Source organism: Phoxinus phoxinus (assembly GCF_949152265.1).
Source record: "Phoxinus phoxinus genome assembly, chromosome: 12".
Classification (NCBI taxonomy): domain Eukaryota; kingdom Metazoa; phylum Chordata; class Actinopteri; order Cypriniformes; family Leuciscidae; genus Phoxinus; species Phoxinus phoxinus.
In genome coordinates, this window is record NC_136887.1 from 19,139,305 (window position 1) to 19,154,378 (window position 15,074).

Sequence of the window (15,074 nt, forward strand, 5' to 3'; positions counted from 1 at the left end):
TCCTCAACCTCCCAGACTAATACAGAATACAGAAAAATGTAGCAGAATACAGGGTTTTTAGTCATTTTTGCGGATCTGTGTGAATGGGGATTGTTTTGACAATGGTATCGCCTGTACGTGGAAATCCAGGACAACAGGCCGAAGATCAAAACCAAGACCAGGGAAACCATAATACAAGGGCTCAGAAATGCAGTACAGACACATATAAGACTATGCAAAGAATGACTGAGTTAACTGGGTTTATATAGGCTGGGCTTAACAAGATAAATTAGACACAGCTGTAAGCAATCAGGCATGATGAGTCCAGGCAAAGGGTTCTTGGAGATGTAGTCCATGTAGGAAGTAGGCGCATTTCCATTACAGATTTGCAAAAAAGCTTTTGTGATTTTTTTTTTCTCTAAATGTCGATAAAAAATGATTGCGAAATCACGCCGTTTCCATTAACCGATGTTATGCGACTTTCCCTCTCGCAAGAAGTCATTCCAAAAATCATGGCAACGAATGTTGGTAGGTTTATATATTGCAGCCACCGCACTAGCCATTATTATTAATCAAAGAAGATAAGCGTGTTATCCAAACATTAATGGTAAGGAAAGACATACTGTGAGCGGCACATATAGCCTATACTGTATGAGGTGTTTCTGGGCGTTTCTCCCTCATATCTGCTTCGAGGTCTTGGTTGTGGCATTTCTTTGAGGTTTAGAATTCAGTATTCCTGTAATTCTTTTGTCTTTTATGAATTGTCTTTTATGAATTGTCTTTTGTCTTTTATGAATTGAATAAAGAACTCTGTCTCGTATTCTGTCCAAACATACCGCGTCATTGCGTCAGGTGACTGTAAAAGCGCAAAAACTGTTTCCATTGCAGTTTTGCGAAATAATATTTATTTTTCGAATTGCCTGAAAAACCACCTCATGCGAGCGTAAAAACTTTTTTGCGATAAATGGGAGTTTTTGCGAAAATTACTTGTTTCCAATAAGCATATTTTAAATTCGCAATTTCAATTTGGCCAATTTGAAGGGTAATGGAAACGCGGCTACTGACATTGGTCTGGGGAGGAGTACCCTCTGGTCGATATGCAGGGCACTCTAACTGGTGATCGTGACAAATTTCAAATACTGTTAAACGGTTTTAAAGTGAAAACCCATAAACTGTTAAATTAAAAATGATTCTGGCACTTCTTTTTATCTGGAAATTTTCTGAATCATATGAAACCAACATGAATACAAAGAACTTGATAAATGTTTTGAACTAGATTTTTCCATTTCTTTATTACATTCTTGTAGATCATTGACCCAATTACAGTTACTCTGTTACTCTAGGTTTTTACTCAATCTTAGCATGTTGGCTTGCTCTCTACCGATCTTCCATATGCATATGCGAGTGGTGGGTGGGCAATATGGAAAAAATATCAAATCACTTTTTTTTTCCAGGAAAATCACGATTCATGATTTTATCACAATTCTTTTTCATGTTGATTTTACTATTTTGCAAGTGACTGAGCAGTACAGCCAAACTAAGCCTTGCCTTACAAGATAACAAAATATATAATAAAAAAAGAATGGCTGACATTTAGGCCAAAGTGGAGAAGATACAAATCTTTGTCATTATTTTATCTTTGTTATTAAAAAATAAGAACAAAGATACACAGTACATATACACAACAAAATATATAATATACAGTGCTTTATTTTTTTCAGCTACAGTAAGTCTATTTAACAGTAGCATTCATGTAAGACATTGAATTAACAATTATAAAAATAAAACACTATATAACCTTCACTGTATAAATTATACATTGATTATTATTAAAGCTATATATTATAGTTCTTTAGTGAAGAACAGTGAGTGATTTTCTGCAGTGTCCCGTGAGTGCAACTCTTCTGCTGCGTTAACATGTGATGTGCATGTACGTCAAGTTGTACAGTACAGGCGCCAGAACTGCAACTGATAGAATGCACTGTAGCATGATACTACGATATTTCTTCAAAAGCAGATCATGGAGACATTTTAATCACTCACGATTAAAAATTGGTGATATCGCACACCCCTATATGCTAGTTACTGTATGAATTGGAAATTCATGTGGTCGGTCTCTGGTGCAGACACACTTTTCCCATCTGTCATTCTGGCTGCATGTATGTCTCTGTGTGTGTGTTTGGGATGCTTTGCCTGTCTTGTGCTCTTTTGACTCGCCAATTTATTTCAACGCATACACGGACTTCAACACGAAGAAACTCCCTCCAACATGCAGAAACACAAAGACAGGAGAGCAGATCCCACACAGAGTGGTCGAGATCCCTCACACATCAATCACTCCTACACATTTGCCTCTTCTTGTGCGTCCATCACAGAGGTTGACGGGAGCGCTGCCCCTCGCTCTACCCCAATCTGCACCTGAAGAGCTTGTGGGTAAAGCCTGGTGCCTTCTGTCGCATGTCAAAACCCCACTGGGCCTGCAGGACTGAGGAAGTGCAAATATCCTCTAATGGCCTTGATGCAGATGGATGCGTCCATGACAATAGCCCCCGTGCTGGCGCTTTTTGTCAGCAGCCAGTAGAAAGGCCATCACAATGACTCAGCAGAATTATGCATGCAGGGAGGTGTCTTTCTCATGCTAAAGGCCGCCGAGAATGGACGTCTCATTTCGGCAGGCCTTTTTCTCTTAACATGCCTTAGAAGTCTTAAAGGGACTTCTGTTGGGACAATGTGTGTATAATTGGATAGAGGGGTCAATTTTGGGCTTACCCATCGACTAACATCTTGGTTGATGAATGGTGCTTTGGTTTTTTTCCAAAGATTGACAAGGTGCCACTGTAAAGGTGGATGAGTCAGGCAAGTTGGCTACTGACGTTGTGCGGCACTGTAGCATTTAATAGCTTCCCCTTTGGTCCTCTGAACATAAAGGTTTCGCTCCAACCAAAGGTTAACGTAATGAAAATCACACCTGTCTTTGTGTGGCGTTTCTGTTCAAATAGCGGCATAAATGGGATCCTCCTGACTCACAGCAGGGTTGTGCGCTTGTGTCTTCAGCCGGCCAGGCTTCACGGTGCCCTGTAGAGTGTGGTCAGTGCAGTCGCGTGTTTTCGCAGTAATATAAAACCAGGAAGCCTTTGAAACCTAATGAAAGCCTCTGGAGAAGGAGGTTGGCGGTCCTGCGTCACTAGGACACTCGGAGTGTTTTGTTCAGACTCCCCGTGGTAGGTCAAAGACTTGGACACTTGGACCTTCTGCAGCTGCGGGGTCTGCACTGGTCTTCTTATGAGCAGCCCATGGGACCAGTGCTTAACGCTGATCCTAATCACAGCTGCAGGACTGATTGATTTGTAATTTATTACAACAACTGAATGTATGTCTGTAAACTTCATTAATGATCTCTGATTTTTATTATGAAAGCCTGTGACTTAATATCCTAATGTGACTTAGTTTCTCCTAAATGAGACTTTATAGCTTACTATTCTGACTCTATTTCTCATAATTGCGATGAGTGACCCTGGACCACAAAACCAGTCATAAGTCGCACAGGTTTATTTGTGGCAATAGCCAACAAAACATTGTATGGGTCAAAATTATACCCATAAGACCAGGGTCACATTTTATATCTCACAATTATGACTTTTATATCTCATAGTATGACTTTATATACTGCAAATGTGACTTTGTCTTTTGACTTTATTTCCCACAATGAATGTGACTTTATATCTCAAAATGTCACTTAATCTTTATCAGATTTTTTTTTTTACGCTAAGGTGGAAAATGGCTTCCATAGTTTATTAATCCATTGAAAAATAAAGAAGTAAGAGAGTATCATTTTTCACAGAGTTTCTGGCAATTTTGTAAACACGGTTGCTACATGTGTGAAAGAGGAGCAGCGTGTTCTGTTCTTGATTAGAGGTCCAGCAGTCGAAGCAGAAAGGGAAGATTACAAAACACCTCTCTTGCACTTTCAGATAGGCTTAGCATTTACAAGCTAACAAGATGGCGCACACTGTGGTATTCACACACATAATAAGGATTCTGTTGTATTTGTTATAAAAAAAAGGAGGGCCAGGGACGATGCAGGGCCAATTTTGTCTTTGAACAGTGGAAAATCCAATCTCGTGTTATTTTGACACACTTCCAAAGTTTATGGATTTTCCTGTGTGGTAAAATTGGGTATAAAAGATTTTAGTGGCACACCTTGTGTGAAACAAATGTTGCAATGTTTGCACAATGCCGGTGTCCTCATGTGAGGTCTGGCCTCAGGTGGTAACTTCTGAGAACTGCATCATTAAGCTACTGTAAATTAAAAGCTGACTGTGGTTTTTCCTGTACTTGTCATAAACTTTTACTTTCCCTGTCACTTTGCTGTTTAATCATAGTGAAATAAGATAATGGTTCAGTTAACAACAAACACAATTTAATTAGTTTATTTATTAGCAGCATATGTTTCATGCAACAATATTATGTGCATTACATGTCAAAGAGACTAATGTAAAAAATATTAATGAGAATTATAATTAGAAGGTGTCAAATTGATCTATTTGACTGGAAGACCAGCCACCAGTCATTACTTTTCCAAGCACCCATTCTTGATCTTTTCATGCTTATCTTTTGCGAGATTCTCCTGATTTTTCAAGACATTTTGTCAGATTAAAACCGGCTGCCTCTGGTTATTTGGAGACCCACAGGTATCTATGGAGATGATGGAGGTCTGCAGGCCTGATCTCTCCATATCTATGCGAATATTGATGGGAAAAGGCTCTGTTGAAGTCTAGGCACTGACTTTATCTTATCACTTTATCATACTCTGCATGGGAGCATAGCTGCATGCTGCTATAAGTGCTGCCAGTCTCCTTTACTTTCATCAAGAAAGATTATGTATTGCCCTTATGGGTTTTTAAATGTACACTTGAATAAAATGTAACACTTATCAAGGTTTTCTTCGACTATAAAAAACACACACACACAAAAAAAAACACACACATGCCATGACCTGGTCTGTAGTCCAGACAGTAAATCTGGGTCAGTCTAACCCCATCTAACCCCCTGCTTGTTCCTTTAGCCTCTTTGTCTCCCTTTAACCCTTCTACCCCAGCATGATCATTTCTTATCATGTATTTATTTGTTTAATCCACCCCTCCCCCTGACAACTCGGCTGCCCACTCCATCCCCGCCCCCCAAACCCATCCCAGGAAAGCCCAGAGATGCTGCACAATTGGCGGATGTCTCCTCGCCAGCCTCGGAATTCCATCCGGGGGTGATCATGCGCCCTTCATCTCTCTCTGTCCCTCACAGGCTCAGATGTGGCCATCCTGCCCCAGTCGTGAACACACATTATAAATAATGAATGCATTAGCATGCGTGTCTTTTTGGGGATGTGTATGCTGGGGTGGGGGAAGGGTTTATTCCTTAATTCATTATTAATCTACTTCGTGAGCTAAAAGGAGTCTGCCTGCTGCCTGTGCCTGTAGGCCTCGGCTAAACCCTACTTTAGGGGGTCTGGTTTGCTGCAGCCTAAACATCCCCCCCTTCTTTTCACTATCCTCATCGTCCAGCTAAAACCCATCCTTACCCCCTGTCCCATCCCACTCATTCCACCCGTCTTCCTCTTATTCTTCAATCTGGTGCTCATCTAGTTGTATTTAAGTAGCTTTTGATAGGAACAGGTACTGATTGTTTGGGAGACAGCAGGCTGATTTGGCGGAGGAGGGGCTACCTAGATACAGCGTCTGCGTTTCAGCTTTCTATCATACAGTCTAGAGTTTTTTGTTGTTGTTGTTGTTAAAGCTGAACTGATAGCCGGAAGCCTATTGACTTTGAAGTCGCTGTTAGTGCCATTTGGTTTGAATGAGGGTATGGGGGCGGGGTTATCTGTTGGTTAGAGGGCTCACAAATCCTCTGGTTTGATCACAGAGGAATGATGTCCCATATATGGGGGGTGTATAATGATAAATGCTATTTTTAGACTTGATTACAGCACAATTATACAGCATATCTTGGTGTTGTGATGCTGGAATAATGAAATGAATGAGCACTTGCCTGCAGCAAGTCAGTGTGTGAATGTGTCGGCATGATTGTAATCATAGATGGGATTAAGACAGTGTATCTCAATTGTACAAAATGGTATTCTACAAATTTTATTGATGTTTTACACTGATTATGCATTTTGACTGGTGTGTGTGTGTGTGTGTGTGTGTGTGTGTGTATGGGGTGTGTGTGTGCGTGTGTCCTCCTCTCATGCCACTAGGGTGCACTGCTTGCTATGAGCCACGTCCAATCATAGCAGCCCATTACATATCCATAGTTAGAGGGATAGAAAATGTGCAGTCACACACATCCAGTCACTTTGTAGCATGTACACATCTTATGTTCATGCAAACATGCATACTCCTCCTCCTTGCGCCCAGAAACCAGATATCAGCTTCCCCTTGTCACCTAAAATGAACATACATAATCACGTTTCCTTGAAACACCATGATACTCATAAATATAACTGACCCAGATAACAAAAATGTCAAAATGAGACAAATATCACAGTGTGAGCTATACTTTCATTCTTGCATGTATTTTTGTCTTTCTCTTTGCTTTTTCTGACTCTTTCTCTTCTCTCTTGCATTGTGTGCTTTGGGAGAGAGCGCCATACTGAAGGGAAAAGATTCCAAAGTGAAGCATTGCTTCCTTGAAAAGCAACGGTGCATATCTTTCTTTTGTGCGGGGGATTCTCTTTCAACTTTGTTGCCTAATGTGTCACTCTCTCACTCACAAGTAAGAGCGTCCTTTGATCTTTAGCAGTTTTCGTTGCGTTAGCATGGCTGTGCTACTGCCAGACTGCTTGCTGCATTATCACTTAAATTGTCTGATCAAATACTCTGCTAGCTTAATCCTATTGATTATTGACGAAATAGAAAGGCTCATCATCATAAACAGTAACTTACAATATAAAATATAGATGTTGTGCTAAATACGCAAAATATGCTTTAAGCGTTAAATTATTTTATAAGCATGAAATGTCATATGTATATGAAAATTGGATTTGGGTATATTATCAAATATCCTGAGTGACTGACTTTAAATAAAAAAAATCATAAACCATCTTTATATAGATGAGTGAATGCAGCTAAAAGAAAATAAACTGATTAAGATAATATTAGCTGGCATATTCTGAGGCAAAATCTTTTATGGAAAATAATAACATCCCAGGATAAAATGGCATGTGTGTGTCTGCATTCTTTATTTGATGAACATACATGACAGATTTCCCCCCTCATGATCTTAAAAACCTTTTGATCTAAAGGCTTAAGCTTAAATGTCTAATATTGGTTTGTTAGGCAAATATAAATTATGCTTATAAAAAAAAAAAAAAGAATATGTTTATTTAAAAAATATAGTTTTAACTAAAAAACATCAATGATGTTGAAAAATATACCAGGTACGCCTCATTAAATTGATTGAGAAAATGTTGAGACAACCTAGAAAAAGTAGACTTTGAAGAATCTAAAATAAGAAATAAAGTTTTGATGACTTTACTACTAATCAGATTTGTGGAAAATAATAATAAATATACGTAGGCAAGTGTCCAACATTTTTGTCTGGTAGTGTAGTTTTTTTTAACAGTATTAGGTGTAGCCTAGCAGTAGCTCACTCCATTCCCATTGAGAGCCAGGTTGCTTTTGCTGAGCCTTTGGAATGTGCTCAGTACTATGTTTGGGTCTGGGGATCTTCACTGCGGGTGTCGAGGGCAGCGGCAGGAACCACACTGTGCCTATGAACTCTATTCAAACTCTGAAATGCCTCTGCCTAGGCAGAAAATTGAAATATTGGGTTGTATGTGCAGGCCAATGGCCATCTATCATGGCAAGTTGGCTCAAGGAGAGCAGCTCCATAGATCAGTGATAGGCTGCAAAGTCTACATGTTAAGAGGTAAAAAGACGAGAAGAGGGTGCCTTGCAGGGGTCCAGTTCTAAACTTCTACAATCCTTTTACCTCAAAGAAAGAAAGAAAAAAAGAAAAAAGGGCCCCTCTTTCACTGATCCAGGAGTGGAGGGGGCATGAGTCAGGGATAGCGAATCTGTAGTATTTTTTTGGTAACTCAGAAGAGGTATTGGCAAGAAGTTAGGCAAGGCCAATGTCAACTCTCTCTCAATAACCAACTCTTGGTGATTCTATAGCCATCTCTTGCCTTACGTGAGAGACTGACCATGAATTTTCTCCAACTCTCCCCATCACATGGCTTGGTAATCACACTTGCATTCACATCTACGGACAATTTAGCATCTCTAATTCACAGATACTGAGGAAACCCACACAGACACAAGGAGAACATGCACACTCCACACAGAAAGGACTCCTGGCATAAAGCGGGGACCTTCTTGCTGTGAGGCGACACTTATTCTCACTGCCGCCTCAATGTCAACTAGAAACACTCAAAATGAAACACCTGGGGCCAGTTGCATAAACTTTTTTTTTTTTTTCATAAACTTTTTCATAACTTTTTTAAGTCAGTTACATAAAAACATACCCCCTAATTAACTGCTTCGTGCATAGTTCTAAGGACACAGTCTCAACATAATGGATATGTTTATGCAATACTGGCCCCTGGATTAACACTTGACACTAGTGATGTCATACCAAAATGACAATGGATCAACACAAAATGTATGTAGAGGAGACCAAGGAGTTGACATTAAAGGTACATCGATCGTGTTAGTGACCAGTCATTTAACGAGCTTGATGACTGATAATCCGAAAATAAGTAATCTGAATAGCTGAACATCAGTTTACGAATAAAATGTATTATTTAAATTGTTACTACCTTTAGTTTTTGTTTTGGAATTAATGTAAAAATGCTTTAAAACACTAACTTGATGAGATTTAGGCCTATACTTAGTTTTAATAAATAGAAAATGGTTATATGTAGTTATATATAACATAGTTAATGTAAAAATACAAAATAGAATTATATTTGCGTTCCTTTTTTTTCTACCTTTTTAATGTAATGTAAAGTAATGTTTATTTAACCAGGAAAATGTGACAAGTGTTACACTTTTGAAGGAAAGTGTAACACACACACACACACACAATTTTAGATCAAATGTTTGAAATGAAATAGTGGATGACAATAATTTAATTTAGAACATATGGTTTATTTCAGGTTAACAATTGAAATTAATTTACACTACTTTTAATTTGTAGACAAAGGTGGTAATAAAATATAAAAAATGTGAAAGCACTAGCTAAATAAATTATCTAATTAATTAGTTACTTAATTAATTACAAACAAACCAAAAACAACAACAACTTCACTTACTGGAATGCAAACAAAATCTGTAGCCTCTCTAGACTTAGATTTTTGTACAGATTAATAATCCACTATAGTCAGCAAACTTTCTACATGATGAATGGGGAACATTTAAGAAAGGCCGTTAGGAAGGTTTGATAAAGATTACTTACATTAAACATTTCATGATGTAGGATAAACACATGTGACTCCATTAAGATGTGCGATTGGATCATTCTGTGATTATATAAAAGTAAATGCGCCGCAGTCGACGAACTGCGAAGCAGGATGTTGAATATCACTTTAAATTTTTCAAAACACTAAACCCGACAGATTTGTTTACGTATTTCTCTGTAATGACCGTTTGCGTGACCTTAGAGAGCAGTGCTGTCAAGCGAGCGGAAAACATTACGCCCAATTAGTGATTTTGAAACGACTTAAGGTATACTCATACAGGAAATGACATCAACGGGTCAAAACTAAAAATATGTCGTGGGGCGGACGGTGTGGGACGCCCTGAATCTGTTCTGGATGCTTCGAGGCAGGTTTCTATAGTTTTGGAAGGTGGATGCTGAGGACCTGAGCTGAGTGAGCGCTTCTCAACCATCACTTTCATCCTCTGCAAGTTCAGCGCAGACGACACACTTTCTCTGTGACGCCGGTACGCAGCAATGTCAGTTTGCACGCGGGGCACAAATAAACTGTCGCACTCTTTAGTCTGGGCATAGATAGTTCTGTAACATTATTCTGTAACATTGTAAATATATGTGTTCATGTTGGGGAATTGTGTTAAAAGAGCCGGTAGGCTGTCGCAGGTTCAGCTGTCTGGTAGAGAGAGAGAGAGAGAGAGAAGACAAACACCACAGACAGTGGAGTGGATGCTGGAGTGTTGAACTTGACAGTTGGTGGAAACGTCGTTATATGTGGGTATGATTGTGTACAGCACATTTAATTGTGAACGCACTTTATGTAGCGAGATGATCCGAAGAAGATGCACCTGCTGCGATTCGCGCTGTGAAGTGTTAATAAGGCGCATCCATGTTTGAGCTCATGCATCACTGTGACGAGAGCGAATCAGGTGCCAAAGCGTACATGGTCATGTGTTTTTGTTGTTGTTGTTGGGATTACACGTAGACCTGACTGTGACGTGCCTTCGAAATTTTTGTCCCGCTGGGGTACATCACATGTCACGTTATTATAATATGTTGCATGATTTTATGTATTATGCAGTATTATATGCCACATATTATATGATTTCTGCCATTAGATATGAAACACTGAGTTAATTTTAAGATTGTTGTGTTACATATTAGGATCCATTTACAGGATGGTTCATTTATTTATTTATTTTAACTAAGCATTGTCCAGGGTTTTTTTTTTTTTTTTTGTATAAGCACATACCTTTCCATACCTTATATATATATATATATATATATATGTGTATTACCATAATTACCACCCAACAAAAAAGGGTTTTCACACATCTGTCCCTATAGCAGGGCATTTTGTCACTTTATATGGGGTACATTTGCATAATGAGAACTATAGTATTTTTCAAAAAATGTAAACAGTTATGAAACATGAAAGTGTTAATCCATGCATATTCAAGTTACCTTTAAAAAAAAAAAAAATGACATAACTTGATTTCTCTCTAGTGATGTACAGTATATTTTCTTTTCCATAAGTCATTTAGATATGTCGCTACTTTGGTTTATTTGTGACTTAAACCGTTTGTTTAAATTTAGCTTTTATTACAAGTTGACTTGACTTAATTTGTCTTTTTGTTATTTTGTTGTGTTTTATGGTTTCACATAAAAGTAACAGTATAGTTACTAAGATATAGCCTTTGTGACAACTAGCCCTCCTCCACTAATCTTGATTTATTTCTTTTTTATATTTTTACATCTGCTCTATGCAGTATGCACATCTTCTCTTGCAGAGAGTGTCTATTTAGAGGCAGTGTCCTGCCAGGGCTTCAGTGTTGAGCTGCAGTTTAAACCTGCCGTCTGTGTTGCCTGTCTGTCTGGAGTGATAACTGTATTATTCATGCTTGCGTGTAGACAGCTCTGTTAATCTCCTGCCACGCAATAGTGCTTCCATCAGCCACGTTCCTCCCGAGAGTGCGTTCGCGTGTGTGTGAGGGTGTATGTAAGATTCAGAGGTCAGCGCAGGCTGGTTTGGTGTCGTAGTGGTGCGTGCAGCAGAGCCAGGCCTTTGAGGTCTCAGTAATTAGCTGGGTGGGGGCATTCAGCATGGCCATATATTCACCATGCTGAAAGGGTGCGGGCGGGGGGTCTATTGACGGCTGACAGGTGCAGCAGCGGAAGGCGTCAGGAGTTTGGGCAATCGAAACCAGAGCTGCAGTCTAGTAGAACCGTCTCCGGCCCCTAGGTTACCCCTCGCCCCCCCCTCCTGGGGGTCAAAATTGAAAGCAAGTTCAAGACCCCTTTCCTGCCCCATTTTGCTGTGCACAAGGTCTGCTGTGTGTTTTGTGATTGAGTGTGGAGGGTTGACACAATGAAAGCATGATTGGTGCTGTTATCTTATTTTTTTGCTCTCATTTAGGTTCTGACAACATTCGTTGTACATTAAATTTGTAGTCAAAATGCCCATTCCTATTTCACAGTACATGAAACCAAAATTGGACTCTTGTTTACATTTTTTTGACAAAGTTTGTACTCAAGTCTAGACACTCATCAGTCTAGAGGCTATCGCTTTTTTAGCATTTCACATGTTGTTTTTCACTCTGGTGTCTGTCTAAAATCAGAGTTTCTTATGGCGCTATTTTGTTCCACCATACATTTTTGTAAAGGTTATATTTTTGTCCTTTTGCTTTTCAAAGAGCAGTGTAGAGATGACAGAGGACTTGAACCGGGTCGTCCGAAACTGCTGTTTTATATGTTGGAGTTTTATATGTTTATATGCTCTAACAGTTAGCTTTTTTCATGGGATACAAAGGAAAAAACATTTATGTAAAAAAAAAAAGTTTTTTGGTCTTGTTTCAAATTGTATACTTGATTTGTACTTGCAATGGCTGATGCATGTAATTGAAGTCCACTAGACTAGATAATAGGGTGTCCCTTAATGACTCATAAGCACCTGCCTTTTTGTGTTTGCTAGTATCCACCCTCAATGAGTCCTTTTGGTGTGTACTGTACACTGAGGAGAACTGCTGGCCATCATTTGGGACAGAGCCTGACTAGTTGATGCAGTGCAGACAAGTGTTCAAGTAGTGCACATCCCTACTGTGAAGCATATACCAGTCCAGTTATATATATATTTTTACACAGCCGGTCCAGCCTGAACTGCTTAATCTTAGTTACAGCCATTACAAATCCCGCTGTCTTAGTGTGAGAGCCAGACAGAAGGCTTTCTCTGAAAGCTTTGGTTTTATTTAGCATTCCTCCGAGGTTTATGGGCAGGTGTTTAAAATTAAGAGCAGGATATTTATTGGAAACTTTCGGAAGGCACACAACATTTTCTTTTGCTTACCTTCAATTAGACACATACTCAACTGACATATGAAGCGCAGGCCGTTGCACACATCGACTCCTCACCCTGCACATTGTAGAACCACTGAGCAAACAGATAAAATGCTAACTCCAGTCATTTTCCCCACGCCATCTAACCATTAGCTCAGGTCAGTGTTTTCTGTAGGTAGAGGTTAGGAGTGTATTTTTGACCTGTAATTATCAGGGCTTAGCTGTACAGTTGGTACTTTGCACAAATCAAGGTGTAGCGCTGCAGCTCTAGAGCCCCGCGCCAGGTCCTGATTGCAAGTTACTGGGCCTGGGATATCAAATGCTAGAGGAGAAATGTAAAATCCCAGTTAAAACCTGGAGCCTTAAAGAGCCATGAAGTGCCTGTAATGAGGAAAGTGATGGGGTTTGGGTGTGCTGAGCACACAGTCACATGGAGGATGTCTTTGAGTGAGAGTCTCTGTGACATTTGTCCTCCCTAATCCAGGATTTATAGAGGACTCAGAAAATTTAACAAGGTTAAACCAGTAGGCAGGTTAGCAAAGCATAACGGAAGCATGCCTTGACAAAAACTAGTAGGCACTAGACAACCTGTGAATTCAAGTGGATTTCAAGTGAAACTAATGTGCTCTTATGGCAATTCGTAACTTTTTTTTACGTTTTGGTGAATTGGTGGCAAAAATTCATATGAAATTGTACGATCTCATTTGATAATTTATGTATGATCTGCTTACAGCCAATTGGTGTTTAGGTTTAGGGGTAGGATTAGGAGTTTACCTTCATGCTTTAAAACAAACAAACAAACAAACTAACCAAAAAACAAAATTTTCGCATTTCGCTAATTTTCGCAATAACAAATTCGCATTTCGCTCACAATTCACCAAAATGTAGAATAGTTACGTTTTCCTCATGAGACCATGTTAAGTGAAACAGTAGCCTACATTCATACTGTCCTATATGGTTCCTGAAATTATGAACTTATCTTTGTTTTTATGCCCTGTTAGGGATTTGTACGACCGCTACACTAATGGCTGTATTTTGCCGAGCCTAATAAGTCAAAAATGCATCTGCCCTGGAAAAGCTGAATAATGCCAGATATTAATGGAGCTGGGCCCTGAATGATTCCCGGGTTGGCGTGGCAGTTAAACGCATTCCAGGTTTTGTGGAGGCCATTATTCCTGCTCCTTAATCACCACCTCTGCTTTTATTACCCCCAAAGCCTTACTGTGTGGCTCGGGGAAACCACATGTGGGCACAGGCCAGGAAATGTCGAGCAGACAAGAAAATGTCTTCCTTTCCCCTTAAAAGTAATAGCCTTAACCAAACACCAAAGGCAGTCTGTTCTTAAACAGATTTTGTTGTCTATAACCGTTTATGAGATTTTGGATGCAGGCTGGATGGATGGTTGAATATTGTTTTTCAGAATGATTTTGTTGGACATTTATCATAAGTACAAATTATTCTTGGAAGTTTTGTTTAGACGACTTAGTTTTCATGTCACTTATGGTTGTGTTGAGAGAGCTGAAAACCTTTTATAAGTCTGTAAATTGCTTTTTTAAATAGGATTTCAACTTGTTACTCACCATGAAAATAGCCTGAGGAAGGAAGCTGACATGGCATTAAAACATAAGTCAGTATCATATAAGTCAGTGCTTCTCAACTCACCTCCTGAAGGTTTTAGATGTCTCTCTATTTAACAAGCTGATGAGTTGAATTAGGTGTTTTAAATAGCGAGACATTCTGGAAGGTGGGTTCTTAGGACTGGAGTTGAGAAACACTGATATGTATTCACTTATTAGCAATTTTGTCTGAGTAATAGACTTTTAATGAAGTTTATTTCACTATGGCTCTTCATCATAATAATCATTTAAATCACTGCAGAAGAGAAGTTACAGCAGGTATGTACAATTATGCATTCTGAATGGGGAATCATGTTGCATTGCTAGAAATATGATGATACTCTCAGGTCAGCATTTTTTTTATTTTTTTTTCAGTCAGTATTGATTTAATCGTTTATGTACAGTTTTTACATTTAGTTTACCTTTGCTGTCATCTAAAGTTTACCTAAAGTTTAAAAAAAGAAATAATTTATTGTTCATTTAAAAAAAATATATATTTTATTTATACAGTATAAATAATATACTTCATAATAATAATTTCGTACACTACATTACCGGTATATCGTTGTGATGCCTTAATTCACTTGTAGCATTTAAAACAATATTGTATTTACACAAACTAATAAAGAATTTTAATAACAGGAATTTATCAGCAATATCATGAAAACAATTATCTGCTTATTTGGTCAGCCAGAATTTTAATAACAGTGCATCCCT

At 38.8% G+C, this 15,074-nt stretch overlaps 1 protein-coding gene across 14 annotated transcripts in view; it reads left to right on the forward strand.

Moving 5' to 3' along the window:
- The window catches only part of LOC307007972 (uncharacterized protein), a 96,709-nt gene that overhangs the window by 16,495 nt on the left and 65,140 nt on the right, over window positions 1-15,074 (forward strand). For 2 of the 14 annotated variants that reach the window (XR_013799732.1, XR_013799733.1), the window contains exons 1-2: window positions 9,688-9,920; window positions 10,056-10,182. The exons of 7 other annotated variants lie outside the window; for them this stretch is intronic. The gene's annotated coding sequence lies outside the window, so the exon portion shown is untranslated. Of the gene's footprint in view, window positions 1-9,504; window positions 9,933-10,055; window positions 10,183-15,074 lie in introns of those variants that run through there. 5 more of the 14 variants (XR_013799730.1, XR_013799731.1, XR_013799734.1 and 2 more) reach the window with 3 other exon arrangements.